The sequence below is a fragment of the Carcharhinus amblyrhynchos genome, chromosome 11 (genome assembly GCF_965287045.1).
Source record: "Carcharhinus amblyrhynchos chromosome 11, sCarAmb.v2.hapA, whole genome shotgun sequence".
In the NCBI taxonomy this organism is placed as follows: Eukaryota; Metazoa; Chordata; class Chondrichthyes; order Carcharhiniformes; family Carcharhinidae; genus Carcharhinus; species Carcharhinus amblyrhynchos.
In genome coordinates this window covers 47,879,440-47,907,060 of record NC_137334.1, presented here as the reverse complement: position 1 = coordinate 47,907,060, position 27,621 = coordinate 47,879,440, and the positions used below count along the sequence as shown (strand labels likewise).

Here is a 27,621-nt window from a genome sequence, read left to right as displayed (position 1 = left end):
GGGGGGGGCGTAGCTCTGCTGATTAAGGACAGCATCAGGGTGGTAGCAAGGGATGATATTGGAGCCAAGGAGCAGAACGTGGAATCATTGTGGGTAGAGATTAGGAACAGCAAAGGGAGGAAGACGCTGGTGGGTGTCATCTATAGGCCCCCGAATAATAATCTGGAGGTGGGGCGGGCTGTTAACGCGCAAATAAGTGCAGCGTGCAGGAATGGGACGGCCATAATTATGGGGGATTTCAATCTGCATATTGATAGGTCGACCCATGTTGGACGCGGTGGGCTCGAGGAGTTGTTCTTGGAATGCTGCCGGGATCGTTTCCTGGAACAGTGTGTGTTGGAGCCGACGAGGGAGCGAGCTATCTTGGATCTGGTGCTATGTAATGAGGTGGGTAGAATTAGGGAACTTGCGGTGAAGGATCCTCTTGGGGAGAGTGATCATTGTATGGTGGAGTTTCTGGTGCAGATGGAGGAGGAGAAAGTGGGTTCCCGGACACGCGTCCTTTGTTTGAACAGAGGGGAGTACGGTAGGATGAGAGAAGAATTGGCGAATGTAGACTGGGGGAGCGCGTTGGAAGGTAGGTCTGCTGAGGAGCAGTGGAGGATCTTTAAGGAGATCTTTCTTGGTGCTCAGCAGAAATTTATTCCGATGGTCAAAAAGGACAGTAGGAGGAGAGGTAATAAGCCATGGATAACGAAGGAGGTGAAGGAAAGTGTTAAATTAAAAGCGGAGGCGTTTAGAGTAGCTAAGAGTAGTGGGCGAGAAGAGGATTGGGAGAGGTTTAAATGTCAACAAAGATTGACAAAGAAGTTGATAAAGAAGGGTAGGAGAAACTATGAAGCTGGGCTAACGCTTAATATAAAAAAGGATAGCAAGAGTTTTTATAAATATATAAAAAGGAAGAGGCTGGCTAGGGTGAACGTTGGTCCCTTAGAGGATGAGAAGGGGGACTTAGTGGTAGGGGATGGGGATATGGCTGAGGTCTTGAATAACTTTTTTGTTTCGGTCTTCACGGAGGAGGACGTGAATAATTTGCCGGATGTTAGGGATGGAAAGGTGGTAGGACTGGAGGGTCTCGATGACATTACTGTTACTAGAGAGGTGGTGCTCAACAGACTGGAGGGGCTGATTGTGGACAAGTCCCCAGGACCGGATGGAATGCATCCGAGGGTCCTGAAAGAAATGGCGGAGGTGATAGTGGATGCCTTGGTGGTTATTTTCCAGACGTCGCTGGATTCCGGGGAAGTGCCGGAAGATTGGAAAACGGCTAATGTTACGCCGTTGTTTAAGAAGGGTGCCAGGCAAAAGGCGGGGAATTATAGGCCTGTTAGTTTAACGTCTGTTGTAGGTAAAATGTTAGAATCCGTCATCAAGGAGGAAATAGCAAGGCATCTTGAGGGGAACTGCTTGATAGAGCAGACGCAGCACGGTTTCCTTAAAGGGAAGTCGTGTCTGACAAATTTACTGGAGTTCTATGAGGATGTGTCTAGGGCGGTGGATAGAGGAGAGCCAGTGGATGTGGTCTTTCTGGATTTTCAGAAGGCGTTTGACAAGGTACCTCACAAGAGGTTATTGCAGAAGGTCAGGGGACATGGAGTTGGGGGTAGGGTGTTAGCGTGGATAGAGGACTGGTTGTCAAATAGGAGGCAGAGAGTGGGGGTCAATGCGTGCTATTCGGATTGGCGGATGGTGACTAGTGGAGTGCCCCAGGGGTCGGTGCTGGGGCCTCAGCTATTTACAATCTATATAGATGATCTGGAGGAGGGAACCGAGTGTAGGGTGTCGAAATTTGCTGATGACACCAAAATTGGGGGAAAGGCAAATTGTGCGGAGGGTGGGGAGAGTCTACAGAAGGATCTAGATAGGCTGGGCGAATGGGCCAGGAAATGGCAAATGGAATTTAATGTTGGCAAGTGCGAGGTGGTCCACTTTGGTAGGAATAATGGTAGGAAGGATTATTACTTACGTGGAGAAAAACTGCAGCAGGCGACGGTGCAGAGGGACCTCGGGGTCCTTGTGCATGAGTCGCAAAAACCCAGCTTGCAGGTGCAGCAGGTGGTCAGGAAGGCGAATGGGATGCTGGCCTTCATAGCGAGGGGGATTGAATATAAAAGTAGAGAGGTCTTGCTGCAGCTGTATAGGGCATTGGTGAGGCCGCAGCTGGAGTACTGTGTGCAGTTTTGGGCGCCGTACTTACGCGAGGATATTTTGGCCTTGGAGGGAGTGCAGAGGAGGTTTACTAGGCTGATGCCGGAGTTGAAGGGGTTGAGCTATGAGGAGTGGCTGAATAAATTAGGCTTGTACTCGTTAGAGTTTAGAAGAATGAGGGGAGATCTCATTGAGACGTATAAGATGATGAATGGGATGGATAGGATAGAGGTGGAGAGACTCTTCCCGCTCAGAAAGGATAGCAGGACTAGGGGGAACAGCCTCAAGATAAAGGGGGGGGCGGTTTAGAACAGAGTTGAGGAGGAACTTCTTCACTCAAAGGGTGGTGAATCTCTGGAATTCTCTGCCCGTTGAAGTGGTGGAGGCTACCTCGCTAAATATTTTTAAGACGCGGGTTGATGGGCTTTTGATAAGAAAGGGGATTAAGGGTTATGGGGAGAGGGCGGGAATGTGGAACTGAGCCACGACAGATCAGCCATGATCTAATTGAATGGCGGGGCAGGCTCGAAAGGCTAGTTGGCCTACTCCTGCTCCTATTTCTTATGTTCTTATGTAGATGGAAACCATGGCAGTTCAGATGGACATGTCCTCAATCAGCTAATGCACAGTGTGTGCCACTGCAGGCTCTAGTTCAGCAAGGAGACTGTACGGCACCTCTGTCAGGTTCTTGCAGACCTGGCATCGGGGGCGGGGGGGGGGGGGGCGCGCGCCAGGGGCCAGGCATCCTCTCCCGATGGTAGTGAAGGTTACAGCAGCCCTAAACATTTACACAACTGGATCCTTCCAGGCTGCTAGCAGGGACCTCTGTGGGATCTTCCAGTCCTCAGTCCGCAAGGTGATGAATGCCCTGTTTGCCCAGGGAGGCAAGTATATCAATTTCAACACAGACCAGGCCCAAGAGGAAGCCTGGGTTTTAAGCTTTGATCCCATCACCAGCATGCTGAATGCGCAGCGGGCTACTGATTGCACACACGTCATCCTGCTGACCCCAAAACGTCAGGCACTGTGCTTCATAAGCAGGAAAGGGATCCAACTCCCTGAATGTGCATGCACTGGAATGGTGGCGGCAATAGTCAACACCCGTGCACTGGCACAGAGGACCAGTTATCATGCACACTCCCCGGGTGACATGCAAACACGTACATGATACTCATCCTGTAGTCATGGGAGAGGGGGGGTGGCACAGGATGTATCTCCTCTCTTCCAAAGCATCTAACAGAAGGCAGAAGGCCTAGCTCTTTCCATGAATCTTGGGGCTGTTTGTCTACATGCCATCTTCCTGGCATGGCTGCCTGTGTATCCATCACAGCACTTATATGCAGACCTCCATTGTTAAAGTGTACAAAGGTCTTTCATTGCATTAAGTGCTGTAAAATTGTGATTCACTGAAGAAATCAGCACTATTCACTCCCATTTTCTCATTCATTCAGCACTTTGAATTTTTTTTGTAAGATCATGCCCTTAAGTCTTCTTTTGGGAAAATTACACCTACTATTACAAGTGGATAAAATGTCATTGTTTTGCATACTTTGACAGCCAATATGTTGTCAGATAAAAATGTTATTCTTGATTATTTACCTGATTTTCATTCATGTTAAAATCATTATGTTTGACTTAGCCAATTAGCATTTCTTAAAATGCGCAACTTTTTCTCAAAATTTCACTAAAGCCATTAAAAAGATTTCAGGGATAGAGCACATTCACTACAACTCCTGAGGAGTTAAATTAGATTGAGTTGAATTATCTGCTGCATACATTGGAATGGTATCAGTTGGATTCAATCTTTGTCAGTCAGATTCCTGTTTTTAACTTTGTTCACACAGCATGTGCAAACCAAAACAATCTTCTGTTTTTTTTCTCCAAATGGGAAACAAAACAGTTTCCACTTTCCCAGGGATAGCCATTTAAATGTATGAGGATAAGGCTAAGAAGGCACAAATTACATCTTTATGCCAGTGCGTGACCCAGAAAAAAAATCATTTAATAACTTGAGAGTTCAGTAATGTATTAGAAGACTTAATTTAGAACAATGAAGCTCTGGCATTTTGTGCCTAAAAGGCATTTTTTAAAGCATGTCTAAAGATATTACACACTCAATTGAAAACCTTTATGTTGTATCTGTTTAAATTAGAATTCACTTACCAAAGGAGCTAATAGTGGTTGGCCTTGAGTACAGAAGCTATTACTGGAGTTGAATTTGTTGAAAAAAATAATGCCATGAGGGAGTTAAGGGAATTTGAACAATGAAGAATGTTCTATACACTAAACTTGAATGTGTAGCAGGACTGAATAGAAAAAAAGTACATAGGATTTATTGCACAGAGACAGGCCAGTCAGCCAAACCATAAACAATGTTTATGCTCCATTCAAGCCTCCTCCCATCTTTTCTCATCTAAATCTACAGCCTAACCATCTATTCCTTTCTACCTAACATACAGCTTAGTTTCCCCTTCAACATATCTATTCACCTAAGCCACTTTCTGTGGCAACAAGTTCCATAATCTTACCACTCTTTTGGTAAAGAAGTTTCTTCACTATTCAATTTCTCAGTGATTGTCTCCTATTGATGATCTTCAGATATGCATTTCCCTACCAGTGGAAACATTCTTTCTGTTTCTACTCCATCAGGACATTTCATGTGAATTTTAAAGACCTTTATGATGTCATTTTTCAGCCTTTCTTTTCCAAGAGAAACCAACCCGTTTATCTGGCAGACGTATAACATCACATTTCTGGTGTCATCCTTATATGTTTTTTTCTGCACCCTTTAGTACCTCTATATCCTTTTCGTAATATCGCACCCAGAATCACACTCAGTACCCTACGTGTGGGCTAACCAAGATTAAATACAGGTTTGTGAAGAACGCAAGGATTTATAAGATAATGTTTTGGATTATATCTTTAACTCAAGATAATATGGAGTTGTGAAGAGCACTTTATGATCTGTTCTATGTTCCACCCAATAAGAAGCCCATGTGGCTTGATTAGCTTGAAGAGCAGGGGTCCAGGTTGAGACTTACTGAGAGCGAAGCGCAAAAGATTCACACTTGAAAACAACAGCAGGAGCAGCTGAGCTATCGGCAGGTTTTTGCTTGAATGGTTTTGGACAGAAAAACAGATGGGTCTTGCAGAGACAGAAGGATACAGTTGGTGAGTTCAGCAAAAACAAGGCAGCTGAAGGTCCTCTGCGAGCTACCAAACAGAATGCGTGAGGGAGGACAATCTCCAATTGAAGATACTTATCCTGTGGCAATCTAAAGATTCTGAAAGATTTTCTTAGTTCAGACTAAGACAAGAAATGACCAGAATGGACTTTACCGCTGATCAGTTGAGGAACTCTCCAAAAACTACATGGACGTGTCTTTCAATCATCACAGATACTATAACTCTGTGAAGATGGGAGACATTGAAAGCTGGGAGTTATTGTGGACTGTTACCTACGTTCTACTGCAATCCTGTGTACAATCTTTCAGATGCACTGCAGCTACTCACCAAGGCTTCTTAGACACATCTTCCAAAGCTGCAACTTCTACGCCACCTATAAAGGACAAGGGGAACAGAAACATGGAAACAGCGCCACCTGAAAGTTCCCCTCCTCAAATTCAGCAGGCTCAATGGCAACCATGCAGCAGAGGGTAAGTGATAGATTCTGAAATGAATCGGCACTTATTTCCCTCCCTTCAATGTGAAGGGGTTAAAGAAGTATTTTAAGGAGTGTGACTGGCTAATTCCTGAGTGATGTGGAGATGCCAGTATTGGACTGGGTAAACACAGTAAGAAGTCTCACAACTATCAAATAAATTGGTTGGACTTTAACCTGGTGTTGTGAGACTTCTTACTGCACAATTCCTGAGTCCCAGTGAAGTGAAATGTTTCCTCTGGAGAACAATTGGCTTCCAGCAAGAACACATTAGTTGAACCTCAGGATACAAACATGTCATCTCATGCACTGATTGATGAATACATGACCTGAATCAAAATCCTGGAACTCTCTTCTTGATAGCACTGTGGGTGCATCTACACCACAATGGACTGCACAGTGGCTCATCAACAGCTTCTACAGGCACTTATGGGTGGGCAACAAATATTGCCCTAGTCAGTGATGCCCACATCCTCTTAAAGGATACATTTTTAAGAATTCTCTGCAGACTGTATTGTAATGTGTATTTACATAGACACAGTGGATTTAACCAATAGTGGCCCTCATGAATGTAACTCAGATTCCTAGAGTAATATAATTGTGTAGGTCCTTGACATAATACAGATTTGAGATTACAATCCCTTGTATGCTTCAATAATACGTGCTTTTTATTAAGACCAATTATAGATTAAGCTTATACATAGGGTTTAGATGGTAACTAAAGCTAATCATAACTTGCCAGTAACATTTTAAAATACATGCAATTTTTCATCCACCATAATTAGCAATGTTATTAGATGCTCAAACAAATATTGGTTTTAAAAGATTATGCTCTCAATCCAATAATGACTACATAATAGGAAATTTCTTTGTCTCAAGAAGATGAAGAGTCCGAGCTAAACTAGGGCTTGGACCTATGTCCAAAGATGGCTGAAAGATGGTGACTGATCTGTCTCAGCTAATAGTGTATATTTTAAAGTCAATTCAGCAGAGGTTTAAACAAAATGGCTAACTAACGTCCTCTGACAGTGTCTTTTTGAGAAAGTTCAGTAGAGTTGAAAACGACTGGCGAGGATCATTGGGAAGTCAGAGGTTTGGGAAGCCTTTAAAAGTGAGCAGGGGACAACTAAAAAAGCAAAAGGGGAGAGTAGATGAAATATGAATGTAAGCTAGCCAGTAATAAAGGAAGATAGGATGAGATTTTTTAATATATAAAAGGTAAGAGTGGGGCAAAAATAGACATTAGACTACTGGAAAATGAGGCTGGAGAAGTAATAATAGGAAACAAAGAAATGACAGAGGAACTGAATAGTTATTTTGCATCAGTCTTCACGGTGGAAAACACCAGGGGGATGCCAGAGCTCCAGGAGAATCAGGGGCACAGGTGAGTGTAGTGGCCATCACTAAGGAGAAACTGCTGGGGAAACTGAACGGTCTGAAGGTGGATAAATGACATGAACCGGATGAACTACACCTCAGGGTTCTAAAATAAATAGCTGAGGAAATTGTGGAGGCATTGGTGGTGATCTTTCAGCAACCACTGGGGGCAGGGATTGGAAAGTAGCTAATGTAATATCGCTGTTTAAAAAGAGAGGGAGGCAGCAGACAGGAAATTATAGGCCAGATAGCCTGACTTCAGTCATTGGGAAGATTTTAGAGTCCATTACTAAAGAGATTGCAGAGTACTTGGAAGTACATGATAAAATAGGACTGAATTAGCACGGCTTTCTCAAAGGGACAAATCTGTTGGCATTCTTTGCGGAGGTAGCAAGGAAGTTGGATAAAGGACAACCAGTGGATGTGATTTATTTAGATTTTCAAAAGGCCTTTGACAATGAGCCACTTAGCAGACCGTTAAATAAGAGCTCATGGTGTTAAGGGTAAGATCCTGGCATGGACAGAGGCCTTTCTGACTGGCAGAAGGCAAAGGATGGGGATAAAGAGGTCTTTTTCAGGATGGCAGTCGGTGACTAGTGGTGTGTCTTGGGGTCGGTGCTGAGACCATAACTTTTCATAATACACATTAACGATATGGAGGAAGGAACTGAAGGCACTGTTGCTAAGTTTGCAGATGATACAAAGATATGTAGAGGGACAGATGGTATATGTGGAGGGACAGAAGCAGGGGGGTTGCAGAAGGACTTGGACAGGTTTGGAGAGTGGGCAAAGAAGCAGCAGATGGAATACAATGTGGAAAAGTGTGAAATTATGCATTTTGGAAAGAGGAATGGAAGCACAGATTATATTCTAAATGGGGAAATGCTTAGGAAACCAGAAGCATAAAGGGGGGAGTCTTTGTTGAAGATTGTCTTCAGGTTAACGTGCAGGTTCAGTCAGCAGTTAAGAAGGCAAATGCAATGTTAGTATTCATGTCGTGAGGGCTAGAATACAAGTGCAGTGATGTACTTCTGAGGCTCTATAAGGCTCTGGTCAGACCCAATTTGGAGTACTGTGAGCAGTTTTGGGCACCGTATCTAAGGAAGGACGTGCTGGCCTGGAAAGGGTCCAGAAGAGGTTCACAAAAATGATCTTTGGAAACAAAGAGCTTGTTGTATGAGGAACAGTTAGGACTCTGGTGGGGAATCTTATTGAAATTTACAGGATATTGTGAGGCCTGGATAGAGTGGAGAGGGTGTTCCCACTAATAGAAAAACTAGAACTACAGGGCACAACCTCAGGCTAAAGGGACGATCCTTTAAAACAGAGACAAGGAGGATTTTTTCCAGAGCGTGGTGAATCTGTGGAACTCTGTCGCAGAAGGCTGTGGTGGCCAGATCATCGAGTGTCTTCAAAACAGAGATAGATAGAATCTTGATTAATAAGGGGATCAGGGGTCATGGGGAAAAAGGAAGGAGAATGGGGATGAAAAAAATGATTAAATAGCAGAGCAGACTAAATGGGCCAAGTGGCCTAATTCTGCTCCTATGTCTTATGGTTTAACTTCCCTAATGTATTTTATTTCAGGAAAAACAAGACCGTTGTCAAATCTGAGAGTGACCTCAGACCATCTCAATGTCAGAAAAACATTGTCTAATTTGGTTGCTTCCGAATTTACAAGTTTAGAAGGGCATATTGTTTATAGTTTATTGGTAATAATTCAATTTAGCAACCATATTTCTACCCATTTTTATGATGTTCTATTAATGCTAATTTACAATTAACAGTTTAACATTTTGAATTCCCATTAAATGTGTAAGTTTTGAAACACTTCTAAGTAATGTTTAGGGAATGTTGCTTTTAGGTTGTTCAATTTAAAGTTTTAAAATTTGAAATCCTGATGCGCAATTCCTTTGAGTTGGTTACTGGAAATTCAATTTTCTTTGTTTCAAGTGACTCGTAACAATCTTCTAAAAACAAAATGTAGTATTTGGTTTGCTTATTTAATGGCTACACCAATCTGTAGCACAACCTTTAGAAATCAGAGGTTGATGTATTTGTACTCCAAGATCCCTTTGTTCCTCAACCCCACCTAGACTCAAAATTTCCAATAAGTGACCTCCCTTATCTTCCTATCAAAATGTACATGCTCATATTTATCTGTTTAATTTAGTAAGTTACTTGCCAAACCTCACTGGCAATTATTTACTCATTATGCAAGTTTATTAACGTCACTGAAAAGACACGTGGTCAAAGCTTTCTGTCTTCCATCAATCAAGACAAATGCAAGAATGAAATTTCAAATTTCAAATAATCACAAAAACTTATTTTGCAGAGATTGGCACCTACTGGTCAGAAAGTTGACTGATTGGCTGAAGGATTGCCATGGAGAAACAGAGAGCCATAGGCTCACCAAGCTCCTGGATAATTTTAAAGAAGGCACAAGACGAGAACATATTCCTAGTATTTACAAAGAATCAGTCCCTGCACACGAACATATATCACATCTAGCAAACATAAATAAGCCACATTTATGAACTTGACCAATTATCTGAAATCGATTGTTCGGGTAGCACAGTCAGCAGTCTCCAGCTAGTGCTTCAGCAACATGTCTCTTTTCATCAATATTAAAGCTCTGTACTACCAAGCAGCTGTTTATTAATGTCCTTCTGTAATTTGTTGCAGTCCTCCCAATGTCAACTATCACCCCATCTGCCCCACCCCCTGCAATTTTGAGTCATCTATAAGTTTAGAAGTACTGGTTCTGATTCTAAATCCAAATTAATGTACATTGTGAACAACAGTTTTTCCAACTCTGATCCTTCTGGAACACCACTCCCCATCCTCTATTATTCTGAACAACTACTTTTATTCCCCCCACACTCTGCTATCTACCAAACTCTTCGCCAGCTCTTCCTTAGATTCTCAAAAAATGTGATGCAATCCATAGGTTTATGGACGAGAAGGGATTGGTTTAGGTTAGTGGGTCATTGTTTTGTAACTGGTCGGCGCAACATCGTGGGCCGAAGGGCCTGTTCTGCGCTGTAATGTTCTATGTTCTATCCAGACCATGGGTTTCATTTTTCTTGATTTAAGTTTAATCCAGGCCCTTTTTATTTTAAATGCACTTATTTGCTCATACCATCATTAAATTAGGTGCATTGACCCAAACAGCGCCAGACTGTGGCAACTAGGAGAATTTCACAGTATCTTCATTGCAATATTAATGTAAGCCAGCTTGTGACTAATAGATAAACCTTTAACCTAAATGTTGTATCTATCTGTTCTACTTCCTTGGTAAATAACAAAGCAAAATACTTACTTAATATTTCTGCCATGTTCCTATCATTACCTGTGATAATAACGTGTCCATTCCTTGATGGTCCTATTTCCACCACAGCTGTCCTTTTTTATTGACTTGCCCGGAAAATATTTTACTATTTTTGTTTTATGATCCTTGACAGTTTAATTTCATAATTCCTTGTGTTTTTTTTAAAACGTCACTCCAATTCTTCATCTTCATTCTTACCATGCATTCCTCTGCTCTATATGTACTTAATGATACCTCTTTCCTAATTCTCACTTGCTCCCCTTTGTCTTTATTCACCCACTTGCATTCAGTTGTTCTTTTAGTGAAGTTTTTACTGAACTCTTGAACAACATTTTAAAATGTTTCCTTTTATTGTCCCACACTGTTGCTTGCTAATATTGTTGCTCATTTTATCTTCAGCCGCTCAAAATCAGTTTTTCCCCTCATTTATCAATTTTGTTTTCATCATACTTACGTCCTGCTGTATCATTTAAAGTGGTATGGTCATTATTTTCTGGATGTTCTCCTACTTTTACTTTACTTATCTGATCTGGTACATTTCTGATAACTTTATCCAATAGCAAAGCTTTTATTATTGAGCTTTTTTACTTAATGCAATTATGAAAGGTGACCTATATACATTGGAGAAACTCCATTCCCTTATACCTCTTACTTACTTTGGCTGTCCAAATAATATCAAGATAGGTGAACTCCATGATTTATTCTGTTTTTACTCAATTCCCTAACTTGTCCACCTCCCTTCCACTGTGGTCTGTAGGTTATACCTATTAGTGTGATGGACACTTTATTATCCTTCATCTCGAAAACACAAGTGTTGCCCTTATTTGTACAATATAATATGATTTTAAGCATAAATTTTATTTTATTAAAAAGGTGCAGTTAAGTTCTCACTTAATGTTATAGTTGCAATCCTGAAAAGTGCAACTTTAAGTGAAACAACATTAAGCATGTCAGATTTTCCAATTTCAATAAATGTAAAAGCTGCAGTCTCAGAAAAAATTATACCCAGTAAGTTGAAATACTTTACATTTAAAAGGAATATGTGACTTTATCAAACAAAAAAAATTGAAATCTAAATGAAATATGCTCACTCTACCAACCTTCAGCGCACCAACACTCCCGCTCGCCAGTTCATCCACTGCCAGGTCTCCCATTCACCTATTCCCTCTCTCGATGAGGGCTAGCAAGATAAGTGGCAAAGCAAAATCAGCAGTTTCAAATTAACAAAGCAGGTTTGAGTTGCAGGGTGGCAGAGGTAAGCTGTATGCTGCAGGCAGTGAGCTAAAGGGTTCAAGTTTATTTATTAGTGTCACAAGTAGGTTTACATTAACACTGCAATGAAGTTATTGTGAAAAGCCCCTCGTCACAACACTCTGGTGCCTGTTCAGATACAGAGGGAGAATTTAGCATGGCCAATGCACCTGACCAGCACGGCTTCACACAGTGGGAGGAAACTGGATCACCCGGAGGAAACTCACACAGGCATGGGAAAAATGTGCAAACTCCACACAGGCTGTGACCCAAGCTGTTTCCCTGGCACCATGAAGCAGTAGTGCTAATCACTGTGTGCCACTGAGCAAGAGGCAGCTCCCAAATAGCTCAGCATCAACTGGGTCACATAACCCTATATTAGAACACAGGCAAAATTACTTAAAACAAAACCTCTGATGCTAAACATGAATACCAGCCTTATTAACTGACCAATGTTAAAGCAGAGTTAAAATGGGGCAACTTTAAACAAGGAATTATGTACAATACATCACATGTAAATTACAACACCACCTCAAGAATCACAAGAACTGGGTTCAATATCCACTCCAGAGTCCTGAACACACAATCTAAGCTGACACTTCTGTACAGTACTGAGGTGTGCTGCACATCTGGAAGTATTTTCCAGATGTTAAACCAAAGCCTACTTTACCCTCTCAGGTGAGCATAAATCATCACACTGAATTAAAAAGGAGACAATTCCCCAGCTATGCTGGCCAACATTTATCTTTCAGTCAACAACCAAAATAAATTATATTAATTTTATTGCAGTTTAGGGACTTTGACCCACACAAATTGGCTGTTGCCACGTTTAATATGTTACTCAAGTAACTAGTCTGTAGAAGTACTTCAATGACAGTAAAGCACTTGGGAAAATTGTAATGGGATTTTATGCCGGGGCAGGGGAGAGACAGGGAGAGACAGGGAGAGACAGGGAGAGACAGGGAGAGACAGGGAGAGACAGGGAGAGACAGGGAGAGACAGGGAGAGACAGGGAGAGACAGGGAGAGACAGGGAGAGGGATTATTTGCTCCTGCACAGCACCAAACCCATCGTGGGCAGGATAGGAGAATTCCGCTCTAAGAGTAGTTGGTCCAGATGAGCCTGATATTCCAGGCCTTGAGTTTGCTTTAATATCAGCCACTGGAGAAGAATGGCAGGTGAAAGGGGTGTAAATGAAGGAAGACTATTGCTGTAGTTATTCGATTCTTGGCCACCTGCCCAGCACCAAATCTCTCGTCTCTCGTTTATTTAACATCTTTTAATAGTTGTACAGTAAGCTTGCAAATTCCTGATTTGGGAACAGTCTGGTTTCATTCTTAAAACTTAAGATCTGTTTTACTCTCAAGGGCCCCATGTAAACAAAAAGTAGCCCTTAGGAAAATTACAGAGTCTACAATTGGTAAACTCCAGAACTGTTTTCAATGCGACAAACCAGGCATCAAAATATAAGTAACAGTAAACATGTAACTTTAAAATAGGGAAAAGGCTGAATTGATTAAGGACGTGTAAAGAATGGATAAGAAAAGTTTATTCTAAAGTGAGTCAATTTATCAGGCAATACCCTGTGGTAAGGGCAGGATTCAAAAGCAATCTACACTCCTATAGGGAATAGGAAGACAGCATCTTAACCAACATCAAGACTTTTTAGCTCTGCCCAAACTCAAACTAAGATTGCTACTGCTGGAAGTATGTTCTATCACATGGGGAACTTTTATAGTCTTCATTCTCATTTTTGAATAGTTACTTAATTCATTTTCAAAATCACAGCATGAATGTGGCAATGTTGGTTATTATCTTCCCTAGTAGCTCTGGGAAAGTGATAGTCTGGATTTTCTGTAATCTGTGTGATAGATGTATTTCCACAGTGCCTTTAGATAGAGGGCTTCAGGATTTTGACCCAACAATGAAGAAAGAAGAGATGTATACTTCAAAGTTAGGATGGTGTATGCCTTGAGGGTGATGATGTTCTCATGCATCTGCTGCCTTTGTCTTTTCAGGTGGCGTTGCCAAAGAAGCTTGGTGAATCACTATGGATCCTTTGGATAATGTGCAAACATAGTGGAAAGTGTGAATGTCAGGCAGGCAGCTTTACCTTGGATAGTGGCAAACTTCTTGAGTGCAGATGCAGCTGTATCCCTCCAAGCAAAGGGATAGTATTGCATCATACTCTTGACTTGTGCCTTGCAAGTAGTGAATGCTTAAGGGACTCAGCTGAGATCTGCACCGGTGGATGCTTTATGAGGTCCGTCCAGTTTTGCATGCATGCCCTCTCATAAAAATAAATATAAATTTGAACCTTTAATATTCTATTTGATTCCAAAATCTTAACCATCTTAAACAAGTCCCATTGAATTTTCTTTCTTCCAAAAAGGTTACATTTGCTTAGCTTTGCTCTCTAATTTGAGATGAATAACTACAGAAAGGAGGAAAAAATGTTTTTCCATAACATTCACAGGTTGTCCGAAAGTGCTTCACAAGCAATTACTTACTTCTGATGGAAACAGGGCACTTTAAATTGTATAAAGCAAAAGTATGCAAACTGCAGTAAAATAATTGACCAATCTGTTGGCGAAATCAATGTAGGCCAAGGTACACTCACCCTTTAAAAAAAGTTAATTTTGCACTGTCATGTTTAACAGCAAAAAAAGCAGTGTTATTTAAAGATTTGTAAACACATCACGTCATAAACTTCAGAAAAAAAACACTGAATTCACAACAGCTAGAAGTAGGAGTAGGCCATTTGGCCTCTTCAACCTCTGTGATTCAATAATCATGACTGATTTGATTGTGACCTTAACTTCATATTCCTGCGTGCCACCATAATCTTTGTAGATTAAAAATCTGTCCATCTTGGTTTTTAATATATTCAATGACCCAGCCTCCACCCTTTAAAGACAAATGACTGTCAGAGAAATTTCTTCTCACCACAGTTTTGAACTGTGCTCCCTAGTTCTAGATTCCCCCACAAGGGGAAACATCCTCTCAACATCCCTATCAAGCCCCCTCAGTTTCAATAAGATCATCTCTCATTCTTCTAAACTCTAATGAATATAGGCCCATCCAGCTCAAGCTCTCCTCATAAGACAGCCTATCATCCCAGGAATCAACCTCATGAATCTTCCTATTATTCCATGAACAGGTTCCAAATGCAGGCAACTGACATTGCATGGGAATGGGATAAAAACAAAATGAAAATATTTAAAAACTCTAAATTTGACTAATGAATCATCTTGTACTGCTGCGATTCACATCCGACAAACAAGTTTCAGAACTGTACGAATTAGGTAAACCTCCTGGGATGTGTTAGAGAAACAAAACAGTGACCAAAAATTTCCATTAACACAAGAGAACTGGCACAAAACTGTTGCTGCACCTGAAAAACATGCTGAAAATATCAGTGTGAGGCTTGCTGCTAATTATGCCACTGGAATTATTGCTATAACAGGTGTGAATTGCAGATATCAACAGTGCATCCTGATGCAGCTCAGCATTCAGATTCCCAAAGAGAGTTTCAAGCCAGCTCACAGGATAAATTCTGGGGAACAGAAAGCAAGCAAGAATAATAAGAATGCTGCCTGCCAGCTAGATGCAGTTCAGTTGTGTAGCCTAGCTAGGAGGTACATTCCTCACATTAGTGCAGGTTAAAAAAAAAGTTACATAGCTTTTCATTGGTTTTCCCAGCAGTCCTTCAAAGAATCACGAGTTAGGCCACTGGGAACCACTAGAAAAATTTAACTAAGCTCCAAAGGCCTAGTTTATGCTCAATTTGAGATCATGGCAGTAAAACTGATTTTATTAACTTATTATAGGTTAGCATCCTGAACATTTTGAATTGGCTGGTTATTAATTGGCAACTCATTCACTTGTGGCATGGATTGGGTACATAAATGAATCCCCCTCCCATGCTAATTTTTTAATCTCAAAATATGGGTGCAACAGGGACCAATTTTCCCCTAGCAATTTTTTCAATCACCCTGTGCACAAGTTAATGTTATAATTTACACCAACCTTTACAAGTTGCTCTGAACTTAACAGTGAAATATTTTTAAAATACTACCTTCCATATTCACGGTTTAAATTTAATTGATAATTCAGCAAGTTTATCCAATGAGCATCTGAACTCAGCTGGACATCTCTACAGAGGTATTGGTGGAACATCCAGTGAAAGTAGAAATATTCACATTTTAAAAATCTAACAGTTGACCAAATATTATTCTCATGGATCATTAAAATCTGTTTATACTCATTTGCACCAATAGATTTGTGGAATTTTTTCAGATAGTGAATTGGCAAAAGACACCCCGGAAATTGAGGGAAAAAATTCCACTGTTTCCTTATCAGATTGGATTATGAATGCATGTTGAATGCATGGCACAACTATGCATGTTTCTGGATCTATGTACCTCATTCAGGTTATAGATTAAATATATTTCAATATCTGCCCTTGATTTTATCAGGAAAAGGAGCAAAAGAAATGCAATTTGTTTTTGTTTAAAGATCCTGCTACGAGGATTAAATGCTGCATCAATCTGTCATTTCTATTAGATGTCAGATACAGGCAGCAGTGCATCTACGGTTACCACACTAATAGCTGCTTGAGGATTGATGTTATCCTTCAAAGACAGACTCAGGTCATGCACCAAAGGCACTATTCACTAAATGTAAAATTACAACTGTATATTTCCCTGCGCATAATCGATATGCATAATGTGCATAAATAATTTTTAATATCCTACTATCCTAGAGGCAAGGTCTGAAGTCATAATAAACATTTTGAATTTTAATTTAACAAATAACTATTAAAGGTTAAGCGAGAATCTGATTATGAACTCCATAAAAGTGGTCTCCATCAACCTAATTCATTGTGAACTATCCTTCAGCTGCACTGTACTTAAAAACATCCTTGTTATCTTCTTCAATTATAGCAATAATTAGAATTGTAACTAGTTTTAGTTCATTTTCTCTGAAATTGCCCATGTTGGTGGGGTGCGGGGGTCCAATAAATACCTCCCATTTTCACACTAAATATAAAACTTGGAGATTAATATTGGCAATAAAGAGAGTGCTAATCATTCCCTTAATTTGATTTCATAAGGCAAAACTACAATCGGCTAGAGCTTCTACTTTGGGTGTAAACAGTTTTTTTTTATTTTTTTCCCCTTTGGGGAATAGTGGGAAGATGGTGGAAGGATTTCTGAGTTGATTATCAGCCAGTTGAACTGCATCAGGAACTGTCCTGGGACTTGAACTCAGAGCTCTGATCCAGAGGCAAGGATATTACCATTGAGCCACAATACCTTCAGAATCTTCCACTGGTGCCAGCCTTAGGTGGTTGGAAAACCTGCCAGAGGCTGGCGAGAAGTTCATTTGCATCCTTTTAATGGGATGGCCAGGGTTTGGAACAGCATGATGTACAGAAGTCGTGTCTCACCTGAACCATGTCTGGGATCACCTCCGGAGTCCAGGATGGAGGCCACCTGGAATCCTGTAACAGTACATCAGTGGGTAGGGGATGCATCTGTTGGTGGGCCTTCCAGATTCAGTGTCTTTAACTGGGTACATCTATCAGCCTCAGAATGTTCCCAGAGATCTATCGTCATTTTCAGGAGGCCCACCTTCTTTCTTCAATAGGGGGTCGGTGATGTTGAAAAGGTGCCCAACATGACACCTAGACACAACAATGGACTACCCGCCATCCAGGCCTAGCTGACTACTGGATATGTATAAAACACTCAGGTGCACAATTAATGAGGTCAGGACCAGAAGATTTGGTATTTTCCCACCAACTCCACAGCAGGAAACACTCCACATTCCTGACGGCATCACAGCACTTCATCTCAAAGTAAGATAATTCTGCCCTATTTTTTAATCATAACTATCATCATGCACATCCTAAGTGGGAGAGAAGCATGCCTGTAGGAACTAAGCAACACTTAATGCTCTGGGAACATGACGGGCATAACAGCCCTGAGAGCCAAATTTCAGAAAGGATTTCCATCAAGGAATTAGGCAATTTATAGGCAGTAGAAAATGTTCATATTTCCCCCCCCATGATAATTTTAGACAAAAAAAACTTTCACAGGTATAAAACAAGATACCTTATTTTATAGTTACACTTTTTCTATAAAATTTAATATGAATGATTTGGCTGACAAGTTTTCTTAAAACAGCTGAACAATCTAAATGTTCCAGTTGCACTTAGACTTCTGCTTTTTCCAATCTAGTAATACAGAAGGTGGCTTAATAAAATTCAACCCTAACAATACTTTATCCTTCAGAGGTATTCAGAGGATGCCAGCAGCAATAACACAAGGTGTAATCCAATGTTCCTCAAACCCAAGAAACAATCAAGATTTGACAAAATAAATTACACATCCAATTTAGCTTTTTAATTAAAAGATTTGTTCAATTTAACCTTCTTCCTAACATCTGTGGTTCTGGCTTAATCAACGGCAGCTTGTCTACAGTACACCACAGTTCATGGCATAATATCAAAACTAGTTACAGTACCATGATCTATAATGACAAAATTACTTGAAAATCTAACCATGAATGTAAAGTAACATACACAGTATAAGTATCTTTGTGAATTGCATTCAATCTCAATGGCAGCAATCTAATGAATTCACTTACTTCAATTGTTCGCCCATATTTCTCTGAGCAATCACTAGGGTAACAGGTGTCCCAGGAGGATGGATGTTGATCTCGCTAATAAATTATTCACACCCCACTGTAATAAGCATTATGAACCTTTTCATACTATTCAAATCTCTAATTAGACTGATAATGACAAAGCAGATGACGATGCCTTCAATGCATTAGTAAATACTCATTCTGCAGTGTTGAAAGCATGAATTTGACCATTGAAAAGTACTAGTAAAAGTTGAACATTTTCTCAATGTTGAGAAAGGAAACCCATCATCTGATTACAAATTCAAACCACTTCCTGATTTATTAGTTGAGTTTGGGGGACCGGCCCTCAATCTGCTCACAGCTGCCTGAACAATGCTCTGAGGACAGGTATCCAAATCCCACCATGGCATCTGCCAGAATTTAAATTCAATTAATTAAATCTGGAGTTAATAGTCTCAGTAATAATTACCATGAAACGGTTGTCAATTGTTGTAAAACTCCATTTGGTTCAATAATGTAATTTAAGAGAGGAAATTTGCCTGGTCAGGCCTACACGTGACTGCAGACTCATTAATTGGTTGAATCTTAACTTGCCCTCTGAAATGACCTATTAAGCCACTCAGATCAAGAGCAAGTAGGGATGGGCAAGAAATGCTGGCTTTCCCAGTGATGCCCAAATTCCATAACAAAACAAATTAAACTGGGTGCCTTCCTCATTGTCTGTCCCTATGTAAATCCTGAAAGAAGCTGTTAACCACATCTCTGGCACAACCCCTTCATTTTTTTTAATTCCATAGACCCTTCCTTGCCATCTTTAACCTCTACTGCCGTGGTCTGAGCTGTTTAGTAAATATGGATTCTATCCTGTCTCTTTTTATCTCGGAAGATAAAAATCTCTGCTAGCCTTCATAACGTTCTCCGACTTTCCTTCTACTTCGCTAATCCTGTTTGCTTTACCCACTGTAGAATTTAGGATCTTCAACCTTCTACAGCTGAACAACATTCTCCTGGTTTCTTATAGTTTTGCCGGCATTGGACTGGGGTAAACACAGTAAGAAGTCTCACAACACCAGGTTAAAGTCCAACCAGTTTATTTGACAGTAAACCCACAAGCTTTCGACGTTTGCCCCTTCGTCAGGTGAGTCCACAGTTTCCCCAGCCTTCCTGGACACAACATCTGGTTTTCCATCAAGTAATTTCCCAACAATAAGTCCATTTCCACCATAGGGAAGCTCATCATGATACTAACATACACTATGTCAGTGACACACTTACTCTGTTGGTGAATCTTATAAGGGTAAGCTGGTTTACAAGAACTGTGGTGTTTGTCCTGCTTTCAGGCAACAAATCAGCAACTTTTGCTGCAAGCAACGTTTGAAAACACCCTACGTCTCGAAAAATATTTTTTCTTTTCTGAGAGCTTGTGGTGCATAAGGCCGCTTTGGATCTTTTTTGCAAAAAGCTTTGGTAGGAATTTTGCCCTACTTCATCCCATTTAAGTCTGGGCTGGGCACTTTCAAGGCTACTGACATAGCTCTAATCCCAATTCCACCTTGTGGACCAATTGTTCTCTTTCATGCAGCCTGGCCGGGACACATTGGAAGCAAATAGAGTGCTCTGTAGATTTATTTTCCAGGTTCTTTTTTATCTCTGGAGTCTACTTCTGTTCCATCAACTTCTTTTATCTCTTTCTTACAGGTAAAAGCTATCTGGTCCAAATTTCTTTTGGTTTAGGGGTTTGTAGATTATATCATAATCATCAACCATGATAGCTGAATTTCTGATGGTGGAAACTCTTTGTTACTTTATGCATGTTCTGAAGGTTTATGCAAGACCATTTTTAAACTCCTCCAACAAAATTACTTCCCTTAACTGACGCAGGACCACTCATTTTTAGGGCTTGCATGAACAGGGCAAAAGCTAGCGTTTAATGCTCTTGAAAGCCCAGATCAGTGTGGCATTTTTGCACAAATTCCAAAATTGTTAGTGATATGCCTCTGGAACCAAGAATAATAGATTTTGCTTGATCATAGCTAGCAGAGCTGTCAGCAAGCAACATGCAATAAACTTCACGGGCTTTTTTGATAGCTGATCTTATTTGTGTTCATTTTTGGGACATGGTTATTACTGACTGATCAGATTTATTGCCCATTTCTCGTTGGCCTTAGAGGACAGTTGAGAATCAATCACATTGTTGTGGCTCTGGAGCCACATGTCGGCCAGACTGGGTAAGGACAGCAGATTTCCTTCCCTAAAGGACATTAGTGAACCAGATGGGCTTTTCCGACAATTGACAATGGCTTCATTGTCATCAGTAGATTTGGAATAGCAGATACTCCAGATCTTGCATTTGGAGTGTCTAAAACTCTACTGCAATTGAGTTGCCAGTTTTTCAAAGGTTGAAAAGAAAGTTTCTACATCCTTATTTTCAAATGTGGGGAAACATCGTAAATCCTTTGGGAAATCAAAAGTGTGTCTCTGGATGAAGGGGACTGAAATTGCCACTAGATAAACTGAGGTTTGCCCTAGCTGCTACAATCTATCTCAAATCCCCATCTTTCTCAAGCTTTGAGTTGGAAACTCTTGTCTCTCTTGGAATTATCTTTTCTCTCTTTACTGCTGGGCCTTGCTTTCTTTCCCTTGGGATTCTCTTTTCTTTTCATTTTCCCTTCACCCTTCAGCAGACGTGGAGCACTGCAAGGAAAGGGGTTGGGGAGGGAGAATGAAGTGGGGAACCAGCAACTTTCCAAATCATATGCATTTCTGAGCCTTCCCTTTGCATATGGACATGCTCAGCATTCTGAAGACAGCTAGTCCACAACCCTTCTGCCCAATTCATACAAGTGATAACCTGCAGCAGGGCATAGGCATAGAGAAGGTGAAAAGGAACGTAGTAGTAATTGAGGATAGTGGGGTGAAGGGTATTGACACTGTCCTTTGTCACAATGACAAAGTGCACAGAAGGGTGTGTTGTCTGCCTGGTGCTCAGGTCCGGGATGTTGCATCTGGGCTGCAAAGGAACCTGGAGTGAGAGGGTGAGAATCCGGTCGTTGTGGTACATGTGGGTGCCAACGACGTAGGCAAAATGCGAAGTGAGGATCTGGGGAGGGAGTATGAAAAGCTGGGAATGGAATTAAAAAGTAGAACCAACAAGGTGGTTATCTCCGGGCTACTGCCTGACCCGAGTGCAGACGGGCGTAAGGTTGATAGGATTAAGGAAGTGAATGGGTGGCTCAGGGATTGGTGTGGGAGGAATGGGTTTGCATTTATGGGGCATTGGCATCAGTATTGGGGTAGGTGGGACCTGTTCAGGTGGGATGGGGTTGGTCTGAACCATGCTGGGACCAGAGTGCTGGCGAATCGTGTAAAGAGGACGGTAGACAGGGCTTTAAACTAATTGGGGGGGGTGGGGGGGGGGGTAAGGTGACATTACGGGGTCTAGAGTTAAGGAGAGGGTACAGGTAAGGGTAAAAGCCGAGGATGTCCCAATAATAAAGGGAGTAGGGGGCGTGAGTATGGTTGGTGGCGATCCGGCAAATAGGGTCCAGGTGAAGGCTGGGATGAAGGCACTTTATCTGAATGCACGAAGCATTCGGAATAAAGTGGATGAGCTGGTGGCGCAGATCGGCACAAATGGATATGATCTGGTGGCCATTACAGAGACGTGGCTGCAAGGTGACAGGGACTGGGAGCTGAATGTCCAGGGGTATCAAGTGTTTAGGAAGGATAGGCGGGAGGAAAAAGGGGAGGCGTAGCTCTGATGATTAAGGATAGCATCAGGGTGGTAGCAAGGGATGATATAGGAACCAAAGAACAGAACGTGGAATCGTTGTGGGTAGAGATTAGGAACAGCAAAGGGAGGAAGACGCTGGTGGGTGTCATCTTAAGAACATAAGAACATAAGAAATAGGAGCAGGAGTAGGCCATCTAGCCCTTCGAGCCTGCCCCGCCATTCAATAAGATCATGGCTGATCTGTTGTAGCTCAGTTCCACTTTCCCGCCCTCTCCCCATAACCCTTAATCCCCTCTCTTATCAAGAACCCATCAACCCGCTTCTTAAAAATATTTAGCGAGGCAGCCTCCACCACTTCAACGGGCAGAGAATTCCAGAGATTCACCACCCTTTGAGTGAAGAAGTTCCTCCTCAACTCCGTTCTAAACCGCCTCCCCTTTATCTTGAGGCTGTGCCCCCTAGTCCTACTGTCTTTTTTGAGCGGGAAGAGTCTCTCCACCTCTATCCTATCCATCCCATTCATCATCTTATACGTCTCAATGAGATCTCCCCTCATTCTTCTAAACTCTAACGAGTACAAGCCTAGTTTATTCAGCCTCTCCTCATAGCTCAATCCCCTCAACTCCGGTATCAGCCTAGTAAACCTCCTCTGCACTCCCTCCAGGGCCAAAATATCCTTGCGCAGGTGCGGCGCCCAAAACTGCACACAGTACTCCAGCTGCGGCCTCACCAATGCCCTATATATATATATCTATAGGCCCCCGAATAATGATCCGGAGGTAGGGCGGGCTGTTAACGCGCAAATAAGTGCGGCGTGCAGGAATGGGACGGCCATAATTATGGGGGATTTCAATCTGCATATTGATTGGTCGACCCATGTTGGACGCGGTGGGCTCGAGGAGTTGTTCTTGGAATGCTGCCGGGATCGTTTCCTGGAACAGTGTGTGTTGGAGCCGACGAGGGAGCGAGCTATCTTGGATCTGGTGCTATGTAATGAGGTGGGTAGAATTAGGAAACTTGCGGTGAAGGATCCTCTTGGGGAGAGTGATCATTGTATGGTGGAGTTTCTGGTGCAGATGGAGGAGGAGAAAGTGGGTTCCCGGACACGCGTCCTTTGTTTGAACAGAGGGGAGTACGGTAGGATGAGAGAAGAATTGGCGAATGTGGACTGGGGGAGCGCGTTGGAAGGTAGGTCTGCTGAGGAGCAGTGGAGGATCTTTAAGGAGATCTTTCTTGGTGCTCAGCAGAAATTTATTCCGATGGTCAAAAAGGACCGTAGGAGGAGAGGTAATAAGCCGTGGATAACGAAGGAGGTGAAGGAAAGTGTTAAATTAAAAGCGGAGGCGTTTAGAGTAGCTAAGAGTAGTGGGCGAGAAGAGGATTGGGAGAGGTTTAAATGTCAACAAAGATTGACAAAGAAGTTGATAAAGAAGGGTAGGAGAAACTATGAAGCTGGGCTAACGCTTAATATAAAAAAGGATAGCAAGAGTTTTTATAAATATATAAAAAGGAAGAGGCTGGCTAGGGTGAACGTTGGTCCCTTAGAGGATGAGAAGGGGGACTTAGTGGTAGGGGATGGGGATATGGCTGAGGTCTTGAATAACTTTTTTGTTTCGGTCTTCACGGAGGAGGACGTGAATAATTTGCCGGATGTTAGGGATGGAAAGGTGGTAGGACTGGAGGGTCTCGATGACATTACTGTTACTAGAGAGGTGGTGCTCAACAGACTGGAGGGGCTGATTGTGGACAAGTCCCCAGGACCGGATGGAATGCATCCGAGGGTCCTGAAAGAAATGGCGGAGGTGATAGTGGATGCCTTGGTGGTTATTTTCCAGACGTCGCTGGATTCCGGGGAAGTGCCGGAAGATTGGAAAACGGCTAATGTTACGCCTTTGTTTAAGAAGGGTGCCAGGCAAAAGGCGGGGAATTATAGGCCTGTTAGTTTAACGTCTGTTGTAGGTAAAATGTTAGAATCCGTCATCAAGGAGGAAATAGCAAGGCATCTTGAGGGGAACTGCTTGATAGAGCAGACGCAGCACGGTTTCCTTAAAGGGAAGTCGTGTCTGACAAATAGGGAGGTCTTGCTGCGGCTGTATAGGGCATTGGTGAGGCCGCAGCTGGAGTACTGTGTGCAGTTTTGGGCGCCGTACTTACGCAAGGATATTTTGGCCTTGGAGGGAGTGCAGAGGAGGTTTACTAGGCTGATGCCGGAGTTGAGGGGGTTGAACTATGAGGAGAGGCTGAATAAACTAGGCTTGTACTCGTTAGAGTTTAGAAGAATGAGGGGAGATCTCATTGAGACGTATAAGATGATGAATGGGATGGATAGGATAGAGGTGGAGAGACTCTTCCAGCTCAGAAGGGACAGTAGGACTAGGAGGCACAGCCTCAAGATAAAGGGGGGGCAGTTCAGAACAGAGTTGAGGAAGAATTTCTTCACTCAAAGGGTAGTGAATCTCTGGAATTCTCTGCCCGTTGAAGTGGTGGAGGCTACCTCACTAAATATTTTTAAGACGCGGGTTGATGGGTTTTTGATAAGAGAGGGGATTAAGGGTTATGGGGAGAGGGCGGGAATGTGGAACTAAGCCATAACAGATCAGCCATGATCTAATTGAATGGCGGGGAAGGCTCGAAGGGCTAGATGGCCTACTCCTGCTCCTATTTCTTATGTTCTTACGTTTTATCTTACGAGAGGAGGAAGGATCAATGAATCAAATCCCAATTCTCCAATCCATGCAACTCCTCTGAAAGATATTCTCTTGTTTAAGCAAGAGAAGCCCTCACAATTGCAGGGAATGTAAGAAGATGGGAGGGATAGACCAATTTTCCAATCTCTGACCAAATCTGAGCTCATAGGAGCAGGACAGACTTATTGGTGATGGGGTGTTCAACCTTGGGCGCCTACCGAGTAAAGATTCATCCATGTATTGCAAATCTGAGGGTCAAATGTGCCTCCATATCGGAGACAGTTGATGCTGGCACTTGCACACTCTAACTCAAGTATAGATGCCTTCAGGATGAGATCAGGCCCAAGGAGGAGAAGGCTCCCTATCAGGCCTCACCCCAGCCATAGGCCAGAGATGAGCCAAGAGGGAATGGAGCACATTAGCTCCATCTAAAGAGGCATCACAGCAGTTACCTGCACTCTCCACCAGATCAGAAACACACACGTTGGTGGTTATTAGTGCTAGTTTGGAAATGGCCTCAATCTGGTGGTCACCACATAAACACATGGCCATAGCAGGAGGTTCAAGTTTTAGTCAATCTCCCTGGGTCTCAGGAAGACTGCTGGGGAAGACATTTGTGGGATCAGAGTCAGTTGACGACCATGTGGAAATGATGGAAGTTCAGCAAGAAGGAGGGCTTTCAAGCAAAGCTGTTGGAAGCCCTCAGGGTGTCATGCAAATTGGAAGAATTGGTTCACCTGCTCTCTGATGAAAACTGCCTACATGTGCACACACAGACATCTCCACGGGTAGGATGGTAGATGCCATGGAGATCCTGGTCCAGCAAAACTTCCAATTTCTGCCAGCGATGCACACCAACCTGCACTCCAACATTGCATAAACTCACCATGGCAGGGGCAATGTGAGAGAGGAACAGAATGTCCCTCCAGGTGTCTCTCCACCTTGGAGTCAGGCCAAGGCCAAGGCCCTCAGGCACCCAAAGCAAGGAGCAGCAGTAGCTGGACATCTCTGGATTAACCCCTTGGTCAAACCAACTTTCAGAGGTTGTCCCCACACCAAATCGCCTTGGCCTGGGACCCCTTCAACCGTATTCTCAGTCACCACAGATGGAGAAACTGGCTCACAGGGTGACAGCCAAGGTCTCCAGACCACAGCTCTCCAGTAGTTGACCACCGAAGCCTTCAGAGGCTACTCCATAGGCTGCTTTTACCCTTGCTGCCCAGCCTAGAAGAAGTGGTAGGCAACCAAAAAAAAATCAAAGAATTTTGTTCATAAGTAGTTGCACAGATGAACATTTTCACTGTATTATTGCAAATATATTCACTCTCACTGAGTAATGTCTTCAGCTTTGTAAGGCCTCCCTTTCCCAACCCTCATTAGCAGCTCAGCTGCCCATTGCTGGTCCATGAGTGATTCTGGAGGGAGAAATGTCTATGACAGGGCCTTTCAGAGCGTTGTGCAAGCACTCGCCCAAGAATGTGGGGCCTTCATCCATCATACTTATTTCATTGTCCTGAATATTTTCATTCTTAATTGGAACACCCACAGTCTGACATTTAAACACAGCGCTGGATTAAACGATGAGGGTAGGCTCCCCACACCCCATAAATGTCAGAGATGTACCAACCTCCACTTAACTGGCTCACATCACTTTAATTGTTTGGGTGATGGCTCTTTAATTAGCATGAAGCAAAATTTTCACGATCATGCACACTGATAGTACCAGGAGTATTGGCCAGTGCTGGTGCTGCAGGTAGGCCAAGGTGGTGAACCCTACATTCAGATAGATCTGGGATCTTGCTAGGGTCAGGCTGACAGATCTTGGCAATGTGAGTGTAAGGTCATGTTCGATAGGTTGGAGGCTGGATGTGGGGAGGCAAAAATTGTGGATTGGGGCCCTGCCTCTCCTTTAAGTGGCTTGCGGTCAGTCCAAGGGCTAAACCTACACATTGATTTAATGGGTGGTCAGAGAGGCTGATGCTCAGAATGGATGATGCTCTCAATTGCCAACTTGACTCAATTGGACAATGTATGGACAACCACCCAATTGCTGCCACTGCTCATCATAAAACCAAGGTCGGGCAGGCGGGCACACCATTGAGAGCACAGTGCCTTAATCTACAGGTTCATTCCACCCATAAAAGTGGCCCATAAAATTCAGTCCATTGTTGTATGAGTTTTGTAGCAATAAAACACACAAGCAAATGACAAAATATAACACAATATAAAATATTAAAATACACAATGTCTGCTGCTTTGAATCATTTGAAGAACAAGGTGCACTTCAGCTAATTGAGTTTTTGAAAGGAACCTCACGTCTGGCAGAAGTGCCAGTGACCAAGAAGTGAGGAAACCAGCACAAAATAAAATACCCAGATAAATTCTCAACTTCAACTTACCCTCGTCTGATAGAATATTGCTGGCCCCCAGTTTCCCGGCTGGTTTAATTTTCTTTAAACGAAAGAAAACAAATTGGCTGAGCAGAACGATCTGTGCAGAAGTTGGAACAAAATTCTGTTCTTCTTCACCCAGTTACTCGGGTGCGAGCCCTCAGGGCTGGAGCTGAGTTGGCGCGCATGCGCGCGCCTCCGGCCGTTGAGACCATCTGGAACTTTCCACAACTTTGACTGGAGGAGCAGCGCGCGCTGCCCGAGGACGGTGGGCCACACCTTGTTCTCTCCCCTCTCCCTCCCCGCGCGCACACACACACCCCTCCGCAAGGTCGCCGAGAACAGGTGCCTTCCGGCTTAACTGTTGGATTTAATAATTAACCAGAGCG

General features: G+C 42.6%; 1 protein-coding gene across 7 annotated transcripts in view; it reads right to left on the bottom strand.

Moving 5' to 3' along the window:
- Positions 1 to 27,367, bottom strand: part of myo3b (myosin IIIB) — a 542,791-nt gene extending 515,424 nt beyond the window's left edge. For 6 of the 7 annotated variants that reach the window (XM_080199029.1, XM_080199032.1, XM_080199033.1 and 3 more), the window contains exon 1: positions 27,242 to 27,367. The gene's annotated coding sequence lies outside the window, so the exon portion shown is untranslated. Of the gene's footprint in view, positions 1 to 11,617; positions 11,668 to 27,241 lie in introns of those variants that run through there. The other variant, XM_080199031.1, reaches the window with a different exon arrangement.
- Positions 27,368 to 27,621: the final 254 nt, after the last annotated feature.